The sequence below is a fragment of the Dendrobates tinctorius genome, unplaced genomic scaffold (assembly GCF_039654945.1).
Source record: "Dendrobates tinctorius isolate UK_male_01 unplaced genomic scaffold, ASM3965494v1 ptg000012l, whole genome shotgun sequence".
Lineage (NCBI taxonomy): Eukaryota > Metazoa > Chordata > Amphibia > Anura > Dendrobatidae > Dendrobates > Dendrobates tinctorius.
In genome coordinates, this window is record NW_027361680.1 from 9,413,588 (window position 1) to 9,429,717 (window position 16,130).

The following is a 16,130-nucleotide window of genomic DNA, read 5'->3' on the forward strand; positions in this document are numbered from 1 at the left end:
TCAACTAGATCATCTAATTGTAAAGAATCATTTTGCTGTTCTTCTGTAGTAATATTCGTTTTTTCCTCCATTATGGGAAGAGGACTGTGGCCTTCCATCTCCAACATACTGAATGTGAAATATTCTTCTAGCTGCTGTTCACCTTCATTATTCTCATTCATCAGTTTAATTGTACTTATATTTGAAGCATTATCAGTTACAATAGCAAGAACCTGTTCTTTTGTGAGTTCATAATCTTGCAGAAGTTTTTCCACTAAGGTCTGGAGAAACTGGATGCTGTGATGAGCATTAGTATCTTTTACTGCCAGTGTCTGAGTAACAATTTATTTGTTGCCACCAACATATCGAACGTGGATAGCAAAATTGTTCATGCTGTGACGTGTGCAGGCATCCATTTTAAGAAACACAAAGAGTCTCTTGAGAGTCTTTTTAAGATCTTCCTTTTGGTTAAGGGCTTCTTCAATCACTAATCTTCTCTTTCCAGAGAAACACCAAGTTTGCGGGCCATTTCTCCATTATGAGCTGTAAAAGCTGGTTGTGCAAATAATAATGGTACACTGTCTTTCACAACAAGCTCGATGACCTGTCTTTTACACACATCTGTCATTGTTACAGTAACTTTTTCACTTACAAAATATCTTGTAACTGATGTTTGAGATGCTCTTTCCTCCTCCTTTGTCTGGCGGGAAGTGCTGGGCTCTGGTTTTCTGGTTTTTCAATCACAGCTTTGTAACATTTTGGGTGGCAGCGTTGTAAATGTCTTTTTAGATTGGAAGCTCTTGAAGGAACATTTTTGTCACTGCCTGAGTATGCAGTGATTTTGGGATCACAGCATGTTTTCGCCTGGAACACTTACAGTCATGGCCAAAAGTATTGACACCCCTGCAATTCTGTCAGATAATACTCAGTTTCTTCCTGAAAATGATTGCAAACACAAATTCTTTGGTATTATTATCTTCATTTAATTTGTCTTAAATGAAAAAACACAAAAAGAATTGTCCTAAAGCCAAATTGGATATAATTCCACACCAAACATAACAAAGAGGGTGGACAAAAGTATTGGCACTGTTCGAAAAATCATGTGATGCTTCTCTAATTTCTGTAATTAACAGCACCTATAACTTACCTGTGGCACCTAACAGGTGTTGGCAATAACTAAATCACACTTGCAGCCAGTTGACATGGATTAAAGTTGACTCAACCTCTGTCCTGTGTCCTTGTGTGTACCACATTGAGCACGGAGAAAAGAAAGAAGACCAAAGAACTGTCTGAGGACTTGAGAAACCAAATTGTGAGGAAGCATGAGCAATCTCAAGGCTACAAGTCCATCTCCAAAGACCTGAATGTTCCTGTGTCTACCGTGCGCAGTGTCATCAAGAAGTTTAAAGCCCATGGCACTGTGGCTAACCTCCCTAGATGTGGCCGGAAAAGAAAAATTGACAAGAGATTTCAACGCAAGATTGTGCGGATGTTGGATAAAGAACCTCCACTAACATCCAAACAAGTTCAAGCTGCCCTGCAGTCCGAGGGTACAACGGTGTCAACCCGTACTATCCGTCGGCATCTGAATGAAAAGGGACTGTATGGTAGGAGACCCAGGAAGACTCCACTTCTTACCCCGAGACATAAAAAAGCCAGGCTGGAGTTTGCCAAAACTTACCTGAAAAAGCCTAAAACATTTTGGAAGAATGTTCTCTGGTCAGATGAGACAAAAGTAGAGCTTTTAGGGCAAAAGCATCAACATAGAGTTTACAGAAGAAAAAAGAGGCATTCAAAGAAAAGTACACGGTCCCTACAGTCAAACATGGCGGAGGTTACCTGATGTTTTGGGGTTGCTTTGCTGCCTCTGGCACTGGACTGCTTGACCGTGTGCTTGGCATTATGAAGTCAGAAGACTACCAACAAATTTTGCAGCATAATTTAGGGCCCAGTGTGAGAAAGCTGGGTCTACCTCAGAGGTCATGGGTCTTCCAGCAGGATAATAACCCAAAACACACTTCAAAAAGCACTAGAAAATGGTTTGAGAGAAAGCACTGGAGACTTCTAAGGTGGCCAGCAATGAGTCCAGACCTGAATCCCATAGAACACCTGTGGAGAGATCTAAAAATGGCAGTTTGGAGAAGGCACCCTTCAAATATCAGGGACCTGGAGTAGTTTGCCAAAGAAGAATGGTCTAAAATTCCAGCAGAGCATTGTAAGAAACTCATTGATGGTTACCGGAAGCGGTTGGTCGCAGTTATTTTGGCTAAAGGTTGTGCAACCAAGTATTAGGCTGAGGGTGCCAATACTTTTGTCCGGCCCATTTTTGGAGTTTTGTGTGAAATGATCAATGTTTTGCTTTTTGCTTCATTCTCTTTTGTGTTTTTTCATTTAAGACAAATTAAATGAAGATAATAATACCAAAGAATTTGTGTTTGCAATCATTTTCAGGAAGAAACTGAATATTATCTGACAGAATTGCAGGAGTGTCAATACTTTTGGCCATGACTGTATACACTCACACACAAAATGTTTTTTTTATCTTGAGTCACTGTGAAATGCTCAAACACAGCTGACTTCATAAGATGCGTCTGAGACATTTTGTAATTATGTAAATTCGCTCTAAAAATAATTGTCCTGTAAACAAAATAAGGTATATCAAAATTCTTGCAAGAATAGGGACTCATGCACTGTACTGTATAATTTAGGAAAGAAATAAAACAATCTTTGCATAAATCAATAGGACAGATAAGTATAAAGTTAATAAAATATATTATTATTATTATACATTTATATAGCGCCATTTATTCCATGGCACTTTACATGTGAAAAGGGGAAATATAGACAGGCACAATAAACATGTGTAAGACAAGGGACACACAAGTACAGAAGGAGAGAGGACCTTACCCGCGAGGGCTCACAGTCTACAGGGATGGGTGAGGATACACTAGGAGAGGGTAGAGCTGGTTGTGCGATGGTTCAGTAGACTGAGGATCATTGCAGGCTGTAGGCTTGTTAGAACAGGTGGGTCTTCAAGTTCTTCTTGAAGGTTTCCTTTGTTGATGAGAGTCTGATGTGTTGGGGTAGAGAGTTCCAGAGTATGGGGGAAGCGCGGGTGAAGTCCTGTATGCGGTTGTGGGAAGAGATAAGGGGGGAGTAGAGAAGGAGATCTTGAGAGGATCGAAGGTTGCGTGCAGGTAGGTATCGGGAGACCATGTCACAGATATATGGAGGAGACAGGTTGTGCGTAACTTTGTATGTCATGGTTAGGGTTTTGAACTGTAGCCTCTGGACAATAGGAAGCCAGTGAAGGGCCTGGCGTAGGGGGGAGGCTGGAGAATAGCAGGGAGACAGGTGGATTAGTGAGGCAGCAGAGTGTAGGATGGACTGGAGTGGTGCCAGAGTGCTAGAGGGGAGGCCAGAGAGTAGGAGGTTGCAGTAGTCGAGGCGGGAGATAAGAGCATGCACTAGTGTTTTGTTGTTTCATGGTTGAGGAATGCGCGGATCCGAGAAATATTTTTGAGTTTGAGGTGGCAGGAGGCAAGGGCTTGGATATGTGGTTTGAAAGAGAGGGCAGTTGAGGATCACCCCAAGGCACCGATCGTGCGGGACTGGGGAAAGCGAGCAGCCTTTGACATTGATGGAGAGGTCTGGTGGAGGGGTAGTGAGATGGGGGAAAGATGATGAATTCTGTTTTGTCCATGTTCAGTTTGAGAAAGCGAGCAGAAAAGAAGGCTGAGATAGCAGACATTGTGGGATTTTGGTCAGTAGGGAGGTGAGGTCAGGTCCAGATAGGTAGATCTGCGTGTCATCGGCGTAGAGGTGATACTGCAAACCATGGGATTCTATGAGCTGTCCCAGGCTGAAGGTGTAGATGGAGAAGAGTAGGGGTCCTAGGACTGAGCCTTGAGGAACACCGACAGCAGGGGACGAGGTGAGGAGGTGGTGTGTGAGAGGGAGACACTAAATGTTCGGTCTGTTAGGTATGAGATCCAGGATAGGGCCAAGTCTGTGATGCCAAGAGATGAGAGAATCTGTAGCAGGAGGGAATGGTGCACGGTGTCGTAGGCAGAAGACAGGTCTAGGAGGAGGACAGAGTAGTGTCGCTTGCTCTTGGCGGTTAATAGATTGTTAGTGACTTTAGTTAGGGCAGTTTCGGTTGAGTGATGCGGTCAGAAGCCAGATTGTAAGCGGTCAAAGAGGGAGCAGGAGGAGAGATGGGAGGACAGTTCAAGAAATACATGCTGTTCCAGTAGGTTTGAGGCGTAGTTAGACACAGAGGATGGGTCGGGGGAGGACTTTTTGAGGATGGGTGTGATTGAGGCATGTTTGAAGGGTGAGGGAAAGACCCCCTTTTCTAAGTGAAAGGTTGAAGAGGTGTGTTAGAGTTGGGATGAAGACTGTGGCACAGTTAGGGATGAGGTTGGACGGGAGCGGGTCAAGCGCAAGTGGTGGTGTGATCTTGACAGAAGGGTGGAGAGCCGGTCTTCTATCATGGTGGAGAAGCTGGCTTTGGAAGAACAGGGCTGAGTGGCTAAGAGGGGCATTGGGCCAAAGCTTTCTCTGATCGTATTGATCTTCTGCTTAAAGGAGGCAAAGTCTTCAGCAGAAATGAGAGGAGATTGAGGAGGTGCTGTGAGACGGAATAAAGAATTGAAAGTGTTGAAGAGCTGTTTAGGGTTGTGAGACAGGGACGATATGAGAGATGTGAAGTAAGTTTGTTTTACGGCAGAGCATGGACTTGAAGCTGGCAAGGGACTGCTTGTATGCGTTGAAGTGCTCGGTAGAATGGGTTCTCTTCCATCTCCGCTCAGTGGCCCTGGAAACCCATCTCAGTTCTTTGGTCAGGCTGGTCAGCCAGGACTGCCTGTTGATTGTATGAGTTTTGCTGTGTGTGAGGGGGGCGGCTGAATCAAGTGTTGCAGTTATTGTGGTATAAAAAGTGGCAGCAGGGTCTGTGTCATGAAGGGAAGCTACTGTATGTCTGTAAGAGGGAGAAGGGACTCAGAGAGTGATTGCAAATTGAGGTGTTTGAGATTCCTGGGAGGGTAAGCGAGTTTGTGGAGTGGGGGTTGCGCAGTAGGAGAGGGAAGAAAATGTCAGTAGGTTGTGGTCAGACAGGGGGAGGGGCGAGTTAGAGAGATTGTTAGAAAGCTTTACTCTGAACTTTCAATGTTAGGCTTGTCTCCGGGCAGAGGCGTAGCTAGAGCTTTTGCCGCCTGGGGCTGTCCCCGAATTTGGTGCCCCCCCCGCGACAGTGCTCCCAGGCAGCACAGACAGTAATGTGCAGGCTCAGCTCCGCCTCCTCTGCCCCTGGCCGCAGTATAAGTTACACTTACACAGGCTGCCTGCGGCTGCCTGCTGTGTGTGTGACTGTGTGACACCGACGAAGGAAGCCACCCGCAGGGAGAGCTCAGCAGCTGACTGAGCATGGAGGGAGGCTGGGGAGAGGCAGAGCGTCCTCCTCCCAAATGGTGAGTGACCCACCTGCGCTAGCCGCTGCCAAAATCTCCTGCTATACACAGTCTTCTCCTGTCACTGTGCCTCGGCCGCCTCGAACTCCCACACGAATTCCCCACGAACTGCATTGAACTACTGTACCCAATTTATTATATATTTTAGGATTTGGTCCAATTTATACTAACTCCACCAAAATGGGCTCCGACTCCAACTCCACAGCCCTGATTGTTCCTTTTAAGGTGTTGAAGCTTTAGAGGACTCACATATGAAATTGGTGGAAGTCTCAACTCTATGGCCTACATGTTTTAGGTCAGTACGTAGACCCAAAATCTCCTGAGGAACGGTTTCATAGACTGGGCAAGTCTTTTTTTTAAAAAAGGATCTGGAAATTGGAGCGGAGTTGATATTCAATGAATCACAGTCTGTGTCCTCGTGGCTAGAATTAGAATCTTTCATCTGATTAGAGGAGAGCAAACAACCAGATAGTGTTTTAGAAGGAGCTTGGTGTGGAGTATGTTTTTTCCTGAGAAATGTAGCTACCGTATTTTTCGGATTATAAGACGCACTTTCTCCCCCTTATCGGCAAACCGCTGCGGGTGTCCCGGTGACACTGCTGCGCTGTGTCCCCGATGCTGCGGGGGGCTCTGCCGACCTTTTCTGAAAGGCCAGAGCCCCTGGCAGTACCTCCATGGTTTCCTTTGAAGTGGACTCCGGGAAAATGGCCGCCGGAAAGTGACGCAAGCACAGATGGAGATCTCATCTCCCGGGATCTCGCTGTTGAGATCTCCATCTGCGCATGTGCCATCTCCCGGCGGCCATTATCCCGAAGTCCACATACAGGAATCCATGGAGGAACTGGCGGGGCTCTGGCCTTCTACAAAATGTCGGCAGAGTCCCCCACAGCACCAGGGACAGAGCAGCACCGCACTGCCACAGGGACACAGCGCAGCAGCGGCACTAGACACTTGCAGATGTGTACTGCACATTGGAACACCCCCTCATCCCAGCCTATGGCGACACTCCACTCTTGCCTACTCCAGCAGCGACCCTGGGACCCCGCTTGACCGCAGCCACCACCCCTGGTAAGCAATAAGACGCATGGATTATAGGAAGCGCCACCATTTTATTAAAGTTTCCAATTTTTCTACTCAAAATTTGGGGTGCGTTTTATAATCCGGAGCATCTTATAATCCGAAAAATACCGTAATTCTCCTGGTTTATGGGAGACTTGATGTTCTGTAAGATTTTTTTGCACACTCTGTTTTCACCATTTTCATCTCTAAGTGTGCGCTTGCAAATCACCACTCACACAATTTGAGAAATAACATAGTCACTGTGTGGTTATATATTGTAGAGAACTTTCTGAAAACATTTGCAGAATGAAAAGAGCTGAAACACAATCTAATACTTAGAATATGGCAGTACAGTCATGGCTAAAAGTTTAGAGAATGACACAAATATTATATTTTCACATGATCTGCTGCCCTCTGGTTTTTATGTGTGTTTGTCAGATGTTTTTATCACATGCAGAAATATAATTGCAATCATATTATGAGTAACAAAAGGTTATATTGACAGTTAGAATGAGTTAATGCAGCAAGTCAATATTTGCAGTGTTGACCCTTCTTCTTCAGGACCTCAGCAATTCTCCCTGGCATGCTCTCAATCAACTTCTGGATCAAATCCTGACTGATAGCAGTCCATTCTTGCAAAATCAATGCTTTTATTTTGTCTAAATTTGAAGGTTTTTGTTTGTCCACCCGTCTCTTGATGATTGACCACAAGTTCTCAATGGGATTAAGATCTGGGGAGTTTCCAGGCCATGGTCCCAAAATCTCTATGTTTTGTTCCCTGAGCCATTTAGTTATCACCTTTGCTTTATGGCAAGGTGCTCCATCATGTTGAAAAATACATTGTTGATCGCCAAACTGCTCTTGGACGGTTGGGAGAAGTTGCTCTTGGAGGACATTCTGGTACCATTCTTTATTCATGGCTGTGTTTTTAGGCAAGACTGAGAGAGAGCCCATTCCCTTGGCTGAGAAGCCACCCCACACATGAATGGTTTCAGGATGCTTGACAGTTGGCCTGAGACAAGACTGGTGGTAGCGCTCACCTGGTCTTCTCCGAATAAGCCGTTTTTCAGATGTCCCAAACAATCGAAAAGGAGATTCATCAGAGAAAATGACTTTACCCCAGTCCTCAGCAGTCCACTCCCTGTACCTCTTGCAGAATATCAGTCTGTCCATGATGTTGTTTCTGGAGAGAAGTAGCTTCTTTGCTGCCCTCCTTGAGACCAGGCCTTGCTCCAAGAGTCTCCGCCTCACAGTGCGTGCAGATGCACTCACACTTGCCTGCTGCCATTCCTGAGCAAGCTCTGCACTGCTAGTAGCCCGATCCCGCAGCTGAAACACTTTTAAGAGACGGTCCTGGAGCTTGCTGGTCTTTCTTGGGCGCCCTGGAGCCTATTTGGCAACAAGGGAACCTCTCTCCTTGAAGTTCTTGATGATGCGATAGATTGTTGACTGAGGTGCAATCTTTCTAGCTGCGATACTCTTCCCTGTTAGGCCATTTTTGTGCAGTGCAATGATGACTGCATGTGTTTCTTTAGAGATAACCATGGTTAACAGAAGAGAAACAATAATGCCAAGCACCAGCCTCCTTTTAAAGTGTCCAGTGGTGTCATTCTTACTTAATCATGACAGATTGCTCCATTAACACAGGTGTGGGTGTTGATGAGGACAGGGCTGGAGATCAATCACTGAAACGATGTTAGCTGGTCCTTTTAAGGCAGGGCTGCAATGATGTTGAAATGTGTTTTGGGGGAAAAAGTTAATTTTCTAGGCAAATATTGACTTTGCAAGTAATTGCTGTTAAGCTGATCACTCTTTATAACATTCTGGAGTATATGCAAATTGCCATTAGAAAAAATGAAGCAGCAGACTTTGTAAAAATTAATATTTGTGTCATTCTCTAAACTTTTGGCCATGACTGTAGAACGCTTCTCCCAATACCTCTTGCAGAAAAAAGACAGTGTTCATAATCTATAGAACGATCCAAAAAGAATTCAAATAATTGGTAATTTGTCACTAAACAAATTCAGAAAACCTATAATAGGTCTATATAGTGTTCATTATTTTGGCAGAAAGAGGATAATCAGAATAAAGCTGCATCTATTAAGACTGGCTTGAGCTATAGTTCAATCTGATGAACAGCAGATGGCAGAGTTTCTTTCAATATCTGTTGCAAATGAAAGCCAAGTATTCTTGGGTAAATGAAACATTCCAGAAAGAATATAAAGATTTAGTGCTTGTTTAAATTCAATGTCTCTGAGTACTTGAAAATATAGAAACATGATTAACTTTATTGATGAAGAGGGAGAATGATCCAATTGAAGCAATGTCTGAATAGGAAGAGGAGGGGGAGGGAGTGGAGAAAAGCCCCAGTGTGTATCAGTAAACCGTAACCAATGACTCAAGAGAAAACGCTCACGGGACTCCACAGCCTCGCCAGGGACAGTCAGTCCAGCTCAGTATATACTGGCGGTCCTCGGCATCTCGGTCCACAGGGTCTTCTTTGTCCAAAGTCCTGGTAAAGCTGTTACGTGGGTAGTAATGTATGTAGGTCTGTAGGACCTTTTCAATGTCTTAGAAACTCTTTTTAGGTGGAAAGAGAGCAGTTTAGGAGCAGGAGCTGTAACAGCACATCTGTACTGCTGGATGCCTAGGCCACACCCTGCAGCGTTTGACTTTTTGAACGCAAAAGTCTGGCATGGAAGATGGGCACGGTCTTGCTTGGAGAGCCCCTGATGTGCCTCAACAGTGAAAAACCACAAAATGACACTATTTGGGAAACCACACCTCTCAAAGATTTTATCTAGGGGCTGTAATGACCATTTTGAACCGACAGGTACAATAGAATTTGATAACATTAGGTTGTTATATTGAATATGCTCACCAGAGTTGAGTGCAAGTGCTCGCTACTCCAGTTGGTATCGGATGCACAGGTATGCACCAGATATTACGGGTGCTCAAGTGACATGCTCAAGTTCTTGCCGCACATGTTTCGAGGCTGTTAAGACATCTAAAAAGAAAAACAACATGTGGAGGATCTGTGACACTCTTTACATACAACAGCACTCGATGCAAACTCGAGTCGCAAGCAATCGCGCTCAAATCTGGCAGTCATAGTCACTTTTTTTTTTACTTCTAAAAAGAAATTAACTCCTGCCCCAACAGTAAAGTTAAAAAAAAAAAAATTTATCCATTGAAGGGGGGTGATAAAAAAAAAAAAAAAGTAAATCAAATCCCTCTTTATTTTGATCACTGTGATAGACCCCATCAGTGATCAACATGAACCAATAGGAAAAATTTCCTAATGTGCTTGGGTGAGGCCTTGGGGAACCAAATTTCTCTCTCTTCTGATATGCTATAACACAGGGTTCCCCAACTTCAGTCCTCAAGACCCACCCACAGGTCATGTTTTCAGGATTTCCCTTGTATTGTACAGGTGATGCAATTATCACCTGGGCAATACTAAGGAAATCCTGAAAACATGACCTGTTGGTGGGCCTTGAGGACTGAAGTTGGGGAACCCTGCTATAACATATCAGAGGAGACAAACGCAGCGCTAAGGAATAAGAACCCTTAACTGCCGCCGTTAAAAGGTGTATCAACAGTTGTTAAGAAGTTAGTTATTTTTACTATCGAGTTGATTTTTTTTTTTTAACGACCCTTTATAAATATTATGTTATAAATAAACAAAAGGAAAGTGTGTACATGTGTTTAAAAATGCTGGAGAAATGTTGTTATCTTGAGCGAATTTGTTCGGATATGGTTCCAAATACGATCAGAATTGAATATTGTTTTTGCAATATTCTTCGAACACAGCCGAACGTCATTAGAGTCAATGAGAGTAGAAATTGCCGAATATGTTCGGAACCGATCATATGACATACAGTTGTGGCCAAAAGTATTGACACCCCTGCAATTCTGTCAGATAATACTCAGTTTCTTCATGAAAATGATTGCAAACACAAATTCTTTGCTATTATTATCTTCACTTAATTTGTCTTAAATGAAAAAACACAAAAGAGAATGAAGCAAAAAGCAAAACATTGATCATTTCACACAAAACTCCAAAAATGGGCCAGACAAAAGTATTAGCACCCTCAGCCTAATACTTGGTTGCACAACCTTTAGCCAAAATAACTGCGACCAACCGCTTCCGGTAACTATCAATGAGTTTCTTACAATGCTCTGCTGGAATTTTAGACCATTCTTCTTTGGCAAACTGCTCCAGGTCCCTGATATTTGAAGGGTGCCTTCTCCAAACTGCCATTTTTAGATCTCTCCACAGGTGTTCTATGGGATTCAGGTCTGGACTCATTGCTGGCCACCTTAGAAGTCTCCAGTGCTTTCTCTCAAACCATTTTCTAGTGCTTTTTGAAGTGTGTTTTGGGTCATTGTCCTGCTGGAAGACCCATGACATCTGAGGGAGACACAGCTTTCTCACACTGGGCCCTACATTATGCTGCAAAATTTGTTGGTAGTCTTCAGACTTCATAATGCCATGCACACGGTCAAGCAGTCCAGTGCCAGAGGCAGCAAAGCAACCCCAAAACATCAGGGAACCTCCGCCATGTTTAACTGTAGGGACCATGTTCTTTTCTTTGAATGCCTTTTTTTCTCCTGTAAACTCTATGTTGATGCCTTTGCCCAAAAAACTCTACTTTTGTCTCATCTGACCAGAGAACATTCTTCCAAAACGTTTTAGGCTTTTTCAGGTAAGTTTTGGCAAACTCCAGCCTGGCTTTTTTATGTCTCGGTGTAAGAAGTGGGGTCTTCCTGGGTCTCCTACCATACAGTCCCTTTTCATTCAGATGCCGACGGATAGTACGGGTTGACACTGTTGTACCCTCGGACTGCAGGGCAACTTGAACTTGTTTGGATGTTAGTCGAGGTTCTTTATCCAACATCCGCACAATCTTGCGTTGAAATCTCTTGTCAATTTTTCTTTTCCGTCCACATCTAGGGAGGTTAGCCACAGTGCCATGGGCTTTAAACTTCTTGATGACACTGCGCACGGTAGACACAGGAACATTCAGGTCTTTGGAGATGGACTTGTAGCCTTGAGATTGCTCATGCTTCCTCACAATTTGGTTCCTCAAGTCCTCAGATAGTTCTTTGGTCTTCTTTCTTTTTTCCATGCTCAATGTGGTACACACAAGGACACAGGACAGAAGTTGAGTCAACTTTAATCCATGTCAACTGGCTGCAAGTGTGATTTAGTTATTGCCAACACCTGTTAGGTGCCACAGGTAAGTTACAGGTGCTGTTAATTACACAAGAGAAGCATTACATGATTTTTCGAACAGTGCCAATACTTTTGTCCACCCTCTTTTTTATGTTTGGTGTGGAATTATATCCAATTTGGCTTTAGGACAATTATTTGTGTTTTTTCATTTAAGACAAATTAAATGAAGATAATAACACCAAAGAATTTGTGTTTGCAATCATTTTCAGGAAGAAACTGAGTATTATCTGACAGAATTGCAGGGGTTTCAATACTTTTGGCCACAACTGTACATTTGGCACTAACAGTGTTAGAATATGGCCTGAATATGTCAAAATCATTTTTTGAGGCCAAAATCAGAACAAATTCGCTCATCTTTTAACCCAACGACCGCCGATATGCCTTTCAACGATGGCAGTAAGGCTGCGTTCACACGTTGCGTGTTTTTCGCGGCAATTTTTAACGCGTAATTTTGCCGCGAAAACAAAAAAACATGCAATCCTATGGGATTCCGCAATGCTGTGCTAATGCTGCGTTTTTTCCCTCAGCGGTATAATACGCAGCATGCTCATTAATTTTGCGGAATCGCGGCGATTCCGCCCACAGAAGAATGTATTGTTCTGCTTACTTTCCGCATTTGGTTGTGCTCACCATGCGAAACGTAAGCAGAACATTTGCGGATGGTACCCAGTGGGTGGAGGAGAGGAGACTCCTCCAGGCTATGGGTACCATATCCATGTAAAAAAATAGAAAAAAAAAAAAAAAAAATCATCAGGTTATATTCACCTTTCCGCGCAGCCTTACAGATGCTCCCGCCAACTCCCGTTCCCAGTAAGGACCTGTGATGACGTAGCGGTCTCGCGAGACCGCTACGTCAATGGTCTCGCAAGGCATTACTGGGAACAGGAGCATCACAATGATCGGGAACGCTGCGCGGGACGTCGGAAGGTGAGAAAAACACGATTTTTTTAAAATTATTTTTAACATTAGATCTTTTTACTACTGATGCTGCATAGGCAGCATCAATAGTAAAAAGTTGGTTACACTCGTCAAACACTGTTTGACGAGTGTGACCAACCTGTCAATCAGTTCTCCAAGCGATGCTACAGATCGATTGGAAAATGCTAGCATTCTGCAAGCTAATTACGCTTTTAAATCGCTAGTTTTTCCGCAGGAAAATTGCGGGAATTTAAAAGGCAGTTTTCCCGCGGAATGGAATTCCGCAACGTGTGAAGTTAGCCTAAAGGGAACCGCTTTTCAATGGCACTGAGGAATAAGGGTAAAGTGCCACCCCCCCCCAAAGTCAGAATTTCTCCTGGATCTTGGCTACCTGGGGTAGCAGAGACCCCAGTGAACATGATTCGGGTCAGTTTTTACCAACCCCGTTATTGCGATCGCCGTTAACGGTATAACAGTGACCAAAGGAAAAAAAAAAGTCAGATTTTCCATTTAATTTCTCTCTCCTCTGAAATGATCGCACATCAGAGGAGGGGGAAATAGGGTTCCCTGATCCCTCCAGTACCTCCGTTGTCCCTGCAACCCCCCCATGAAGTCCCCCGGCGTCGACTATGTGAATTTAAATATGCTCAGCAGCACTACTTGCAATTAAAGCAGCTATTTTCTGTGCGCTAGCGCGAGTGCTGGGTGAAGCTTTCCAGCTTTAATTAACCAGCGCATTACATCACCCAGTGCTTGAATACGCAATGTTTGAATTTACGTGTTCGACTCTAGCGCATGCGCATTGATAATTACCTGCACCATAGTGACTTGAAGCAATAGCGTCATTGCCTGTTTTGCTATTATCCTCGTTATATCTGCGTATGGGGAATTGCTTTTCTTTGGAAGCTCCATTAGCGCATTTCCACCCTTTTTTTTTTTTTTTAAACAATATCTGACTATGGAGTCCCTTTTTTATAGGCGGTACTTTATATGCGCAATGAGTACTTTGTTTGTCTACTCAATATTTAACTATTATGTCTTGTTTACATCATACTATCTTCAGTTTATCTTTTTGGGAGATAAGCAGCTTATTTGTTTGTACCCTTTCTCTTGGATTATATTACGTGCGCGCTGGATTATTCAAAGTATTAGTGCCTATAGTCACTGTGAGAATTATTCTCCCTGCACCTGCGCAGTGGGGAATTGCTATGTCACACACGTTTAATGATTCAGCGTGTTGGATCACTTAATACTAGAGTCTTCTGGTTACCACGACAACCATCTTTTCTGCGCAAGCGAAGTATGACTTGCCATGTCGGGCACCTCTAATGAACTTATGTGCATTTACCCGGAAGTAATGGTGTGTCACGGGTCATACCTCTGGTCTCCGTCTGACGGCGCGTCCTCGTGCTCTCATCCAATGCGACCGATCAGGTCTACAGTCACTGTGATGATTACTCTCCCTGCATCTGCACAGTGGGGAATTGCTATGTCACATGTTTAATGATTTATTGCGTTGGATCACTCAATACTAGCGTCTTCTAGTTACCACGACTACCATCTTTTCTGCACATGCGCAGTATGATTTGTCATGTCGGGCACCTCTAATGAACTTATGTGCATTTACCCGGAAGTAATGGTGTCATGGGTCATACCTCTGGTCTCCGTCTGACGGCGCATCTTCGTGCTTTCATCCAATGCGACTGATCAGGTAATTTGCCTCAGCTGCAATCTATTATGTTTATTATGGAACATATTTATGGGATTTCCATTGCATACTCTCCAGCCCGACAAAGCCACCTTGCGGTGGCGACACGCGTCGGGCACTCCACAAGCTCCCCCATGTAAATGAATGCTACCAGGATAGTGCGGGCAGTACCTTTTTCTCACCTCTATTTGAGTATATTGCATCTCCATTTTCAGTTGATGCGTGATATGGTCTCCATTCACCTTGGTTTTATTTCAGCCTGTCCTTAACTTCTATCTGCACTGTTGCTGCATTGCTTGATATGGCTTGAGTTTATTAGGACCGTGGTTTACTTATTGGTATGGACAAGACTATATGCTATTTTCCTATATTGTGAATATTTCAAATAATTCTTTGGTCACTCCTCAGGGCATTTTGAGGTATTTATGCAAATTGTGAGTCTTTGATTCCATTGCCCACTATCTGTTTTATGTGTGTTTCTGATGCCTTTTTCACACCATTATAGCACTGTGATGTGTTCATTCTCATGGGCAAACGACCATTATTACTGCTGCTACAGATAGGGGACAGTGATATTCGCAATTATCTGATCTATTTAGTGTACCATATGCATTTACAATAATTGTTTTTTGCTTGTCACCTCCATTGCTTACACATTACGTTGAACTGTTCCCCCACAACTGAAAAAGTGGCTGATGTCTTGTTGGCTTTATTATGAGCCTTGTGTATGCCTTGTCATGTTTTATGACCTTTAAGTGTTTTTATATGGTGTTTATGGTTGTCCAATAAAATTTACTATATTCTCTGGTGATCCCTGCTCTTCTTTGGTCAGTAGCTTTTCTACTTTCTTACAGTGTATGTTTTTTACTGACTGCAGGAGTATCCCTAATTCTTATTTGGTAGTGCCCTCCTTGGTCTCATTATTACATCTTCTGGGAGAAAATGGCAGGCGCAGGCGCAGTGCGCCCGCTGAGATCTTCCAGGTGGCACCCAGCAACATTTTGATCACTATGATAGACCCTACCAGTTAAAAGAAAAAAAAAAAAAAAAAAAAAAAAAGTAAATCAAACCCCACTTCAGTTTAGTAAAAATAATAAGATAAAAGTATTTCCATTTTGGGGCTAGGGTTAGAGTTAGAATTGGGGGTTTCCACCATTTAAGTACATCATGGGGTCTCCAAACGCAACATCACGCCATTATTGATTCCAGCCAGTTTTGCGTTCAACAAGTCAAACGGTGATCCCTCCTTTCTGAGCCCTGCCATGCACCCAAACAGTGGTTTTCCCGACATATGGGGTATCGGCATAGTCAGGAGAAATTGCACAACAAATTTTGTGGTCCATTTTCTCCTGATACCTCTGTGAAAATAAAAAAAAAAAAAAAATTGGTTCCAAAGTAAATTTTTTGTGAAAAGTAAAATGTTTGTTTTTCCTTCCACATGGTTTTTAGTGCTTGTGAAGCACCTGAAGGGTTAAGCTTCTTGAATGTGGTTTTGCACACCTTGAGGTATGCAATTTTTAGAATGGTGTCACTTTAGTATTTTCTGTTATATGGACCCTCCGCACACTTCAAATGTGAGGTGGTCCCTAAAAAAAATGGTTTTGTAAGTTTTGTTGGAAAAATAAGAAATCGCTGGTCAGCTTTAAACCCATATAATATCCTAACAAAAAAAAAAAAATTATGCTTCCAAAATTGTGCTGATGTAAAGTAGACATGTGGGAAATGTTATTTATTAACTATTTTGTGTGACACA